Source organism: Amblyomma mixtum, chromosome 5 (genome assembly GCF_055824585.1).
Source record: "Amblyomma mixtum isolate Tamu chromosome 5, ASM5582458v1, whole genome shotgun sequence".
NCBI classification, from domain to species: Eukaryota; Metazoa; Arthropoda; class Arachnida; order Ixodida; family Ixodidae; genus Amblyomma; species Amblyomma mixtum.
Genome location: NC_143016.1, coordinates 193,306,692 through 193,312,323, shown reverse-complemented (window position 1 = coordinate 193,312,323; position 5,632 = coordinate 193,306,692).

The window sequence follows — 5,632 nt, the reverse complement described above, 5'->3', positions numbered from 1 at the left end:
ACTACTACTACTACTACTACTACTACTACTACTACTACTACTACTACTACTACTACTACTACTACTACTACTACTACTACTACTACTACTACTACTACTACTACTACTACTACTACTACTACTACTACTACTACTACTACTACTACTACTACTACTACTACTACTACTACTACTACTACTACTACTACTACTACTACTACTACTACTACTACTACTACTACTACTACTACTACTACTACTACTACTACTACTACTACTACTACTACTACTACTACTACTACTACTACTACTACTACTACTACTACTACTACTACTACTACTACTACTACTACTACTACTACTACTACTACTACTACTACTACTACTACTACTACTACTACTACTACTACTACTACTACTACTACTACTACTACTACTACTACTACTACTACTACTACTACTACTACTACTACTACTACTACTACTACTACTACTACTACTACTACTACTACTACTACTACTACTACTACTACTACTACTACTACTACTACTACTACTACTACTACTACTACTACTACTACTACTACTACTACTACTACTACTACTACTACTACTACTACTACTACTACTACTACTACTACTACTACTACTACTACTACTACTACTACTACTACTACTACTACTACTACTACTACTACTACTACTACTACTACTACTACTACTACTACTACTACTACTACTACTACTACTACTACTACTACTACTACTACTACTACTACTACTACTACTACTACTACTACTACTACTACTACTACTACTACTACTACTACTACTACTACTACTACTACTACTACTACTACTACTACTACTACTACTACTACTACTACTACTACTACTACTACTACTACTACTACTACTACTACTACTACTACTACTACTACTACTACTACTACTACTACTACTACTACTACTACTACTACTACTACTACTACTACTACTACTACTACTACTACTACTACTACTACTACTACTACTACTACTACTACTACTACTACTACTACTACTACTACTACTACTACTACTACTACTACTACTACTACTACTACTACTACTACTACTACTACTACTACTACTACTACTACTACTACTACTACTACTACTACTACTACTACTACTACTACTACTACTACTACTACTACTACTACTACTACTACTACTACTACTACTACTACTACTACTACTACTACTACTACTACTACTACTACTACTACTACTACTACTACTACTACTACTACTACTACTACTACTACTACTACTACTACTACTACTACTACTACTACTACTACTACTACTACTACTACTACTACTACTACTACTACTACTACTACTACTACTACTACTACTACTACTACTACTACTACTACTACTACTACTACTACTACTACTACTACTACTACTACTACTACTACTACTACTACTACTACTACTACTACTACTACTACTACTACTACTACTACTACCTCTCTGGCTCAACTAGCCTGAAAAATCAATTGCGCCGTTCGAAAACCGCTCACAAATTGCCGTGGTATGTGTGCAGATGGGGTATTGCAACCGAAAGACCATTCCTGTTATGCAGTTATCAGTTCGGAGTTGTCAATGCATGTCTCTGAGAAGTCTACCCATTCATCGTTCAAGGATACAGATGCAGTGATTGTCAGAACTAGTGCCCCGGTCTTGCCTCCTGGCTACCCGAAAATTTCCCATCAAACTGCGACTGAATATGTTTTGTACCTAATCTTGTGAATACACGAAATCATATTTCGCAACAAGGCTGTTTGTTCAACTAAATTTATTTTTTTGCACAGAACCGCTATTAGGGCCGGGGTGTATTAATAAATTACAATTATGCAGTTCACCGTCACGAAGTTATATATGAGGGAAGCCGCGCTTATGGCTCCGGGTTAATTCAGACCACCTGATATTATTAAATGTGCGCTGACACTGCACTGCACACGTACACATTTTGCGGTCGCCGCAGCTGGGATTGAACCCGTCTCCTCACCGCAGCCGAGCGCTCTCATCACTAAGCTATCCCCGGGTTCAAAAGTAGGGAGGTCAGGATGTCAGCAAAGAAAACAATTGGTGGTGCTAGCTGCACTCTCCGTGGTCTATGTGTATCACTCTTTCCAAGGAACCTCCTGCGAGAAGGCAGGGTAGCGCAGTAAATTTCGGTCAGCTGTCTCATGGTTTCCAGCAGTTCGCCCCCGCTGTGCATTTTAGTGACACAACACAAGGTGGCATGAAAGGCAAACAATATGCCGCCAACGTTTATAAGTATGCGGATGCATAATTTGCAGACGACTTTTGAAAGGTCCGTGTATTATTTTGTGGCAGAACATTATTAGGGACAGGATCACTTTAGCAGGCGCACTGAAATTCTTCGGTACTGACATCCAACAAGTCTAGTTTACAGTCTCAAGCATTTCATCTTTCCGCGCGCATGCCGGCTTAGCTTCCCTTGAGATCCACAGCCGCTCAGCATCGTCGGCGTTGGCGGAAAAAAAGATCTCGGCGCGAGAAATGCCACGGGCATTTTCGCAAATAATTTAGCTAAAAGTGCACTGCACTAGCCACTAAAACTGCGCAAACGTCGCCGCTGAAGCGTCGCACTGATGGTCTCCCTTTCGCCCCCGGCGCGCGTCTGCTACCGAGCACGAGAGTGCGCGGCCGATTCCTGGCTTCGGAGGCAGTATTTTTGATGCGGGCGATATGCTCAAGCTCCCTTGAGATTTTTGTGCATATCGAAAATTTTCCGCCAACACAGCCTCAGTGTTCGACTTAAGAGCGCTGCCTACGGGAGCTTCAATTGTTAACAGCGATGTGCTCCTCAAACATGGATAAGAGCAAATCCAAACATCTGCGGGCGGGTGTTTCCTTTCCGGAAATATCCCTTCTAAGGCACAAGCCGCGCCATCCACTTCATGGATTTGGCACTACTATTGAGATTTACAGCCAACTTCGCTATGTCCCGTACATTTCCTCGTTATTAAGGCGGAAGCCTTTAATGCCTCATCGTTGTAAGCAGGAGCTGTCGACAGAGAATGTCACGCTTTTCAGTTGGTCGAAACGGTCGTCACGTCACAGTGCGCGAATTTCAATCGGGGCCAATTGTACTTTGGCTACTAACCATGCAACCAATTAAAGGGGTCGTATAGTGATGCTCCAAGTAAGTTTGAGTTTAGTTAATTGCTTACTTAACTAATTAGTATAATTAACCTTTCTAATCCGACCAGATAAATAAATAAAACCAAGTAAGAAATTTGCCGAGCTTGGGAATCGAACCCCGGTCTCCGGAGTGCGAGTCGAGCACGCTTCCACTCCGCCATGCCAGCACGATGGTTTGGAATGAACAAAGGTGCTTCTAGTGAATACGGTGTCTTCGTTCACTCCCATCTTCCTCCCTTCCCGTTACGGTGAGGTTTAGGTGTCCACTGAGATATGAGAGACAGATACATTTCCTTTCTTCAGAAACCAATTTACCGACGAGCAAGGCGTAATTATCCGCGTTTCAGATTCGTCCAAATTGTCGTGACGTCACCGCGCGCGAATTTTGACGGGTGTCCACCGAAATATGTGAGACATTTACTGCGCAACTTCCTTTCCTCAAATACAATTTTCGACTAGTGTCTACTCAGATATGTGAGACAGTTAATGCGTAATTTCCTTTCCTCAAATACAATTTTCATTTTCTTCATTACTGCCCCTCTTTCTACTTTCACTCACACTTCCTCCCTTCCTGTACGGCGCGGCTCAGGTGTCCACCGAGATGACAGAAAATTACAGCCCCATTTCCTTTCCTCAAAAAGCGTTGCGTTCAAAGGGCAACGCATCGCGCCGAACGGGTGGTGGCGTTCCTTGGACTCCGTGGCAGCGCTGCAACACGCTGTCGCGTTCTACTTCTAAAGGCGAAGCTTAAGCGTCATTAATTGGCAGTTAATTAATGCACCAACAAAATGTGCAGTGAACAATCGCGTAGCAGAATGCAGCACTCAGGCTTTCGCCTTTCAGCACTTTAGCCGCTAAAGTTCCTCGTAATTATTAAGGCGAAAGCCTTTAATGCCTCATCGTTGTAAGCAGCAGTTGTCGACAGAAAATGTCACGCTTTTCAATTGGTCGAAACGGCCGTGACGTCACAGTGCGCGAATTTCAAACGGGGCCAATTGTACTTTGCCTAGTAACCATGCAACCAATTGAAGGGATCGTATAGTGATGCTCCAAGTAAGTGGGACTGAGCTTAGTTAATTGCTTACTTAACCAATTAGCCTAATTAACCTTTCTAGTCAGACCAGATAAACAAATAAAAACGAGTAGGAAATTGGTCGAGCTCGGGAATCGAACCCCGGTCTTCGGCGTGCGAGACGAGCATGCTATCCACACCGCCATGCCAGCTCGATGGTTTGGAATGAACTAAGGCGCGTCTAGTGAACACGGTGTCTTCGCTCACTCTCATCCTCCTCCCTTCCCTTCCGGCGAGGTTTAGGTGCCCACCGAGATATGAGAGAGATACATTTCCTTTCCTCAAGAACCAATTTACCGACGAGCGTGGCGTAGAACCGAATGCGCGATGGCGTTCTATGGACTCCCTGGCAGCGTTGCAAGACGCTGTCGCGTTCCACTCTTAGAGGCGAAGCTTAACATCTTAACCACACATCAGTGACCACACTTAAGGTAAAAAAAGTGCCCCCTTGAATTTTGACGGGTGTCCGCCGAGATATGTGAGACAGTTCTTTCCTCAAATACAATTTTCATTTCCTTCATTACGGGCCCTCTTTGTCTTCTTTCACTCCCACTTCCTCCCTTCCTCTACGGTGCTGTTCAGGTGTCCACCGAGATGACACAATTTCTGCGCCGTTTCCTTTCCTCAAAAAGCGTTGCATTCAAAGGGCAAGGCATCGCGCCGAACAGGTGGTGGCGTTCCGTGGACTCCCTGCCAGCGCTACAACACGCTGTCGCGTTCCACACCTAAAGGCGAAGCTTAAGCGTCACTAATTCGCACTTAATTAGTATTCAGGCAATAATCAGTAATTAACCATTAATTAGTGATTTCTCATCACAGTAATTAGTACTCAATTATATGTGACGCCACCAGTTCCACTGAAGCAGTCAAAGTGGTGCGGAAAACGCTTTCGCCTCTACGCACTTTAGACAGCCAAAGTGCCCCCTGAATTTTTCGGTAGAAAGTGACTCCGAATGACTTTCAGAAACGGCACGATTTTTGCAAATGGTGCCTAATTAAATGTGATGAAGACCTGAACTCCTGCACCAAGTGCTTTGGACAGACGAGGCTCAACTTTGCAGGGACTCCAATTTCGACTTGCACAATGCGCATTATTGGTGAGACCAAAACCCACATTGGCTACGCCAGCACAAACACCAAGTAACATGGTCAGCAAATATTTAGTGTGGCATTTATGACGGCCGTATTGCCGATCCTTGCTTCATCGACGGAAACCTCACAGGGAAATAGCACACAGGCTGCGTCTTAAAAGGCACCGTCTCTGAATTCGTCTCAGAGCTACCACTGGCTGGATTTGTAGAAAAAAAAATATGGTTTCAGCATGACGGAGCCCCGGCACATTTTTTAGTTCCGCGG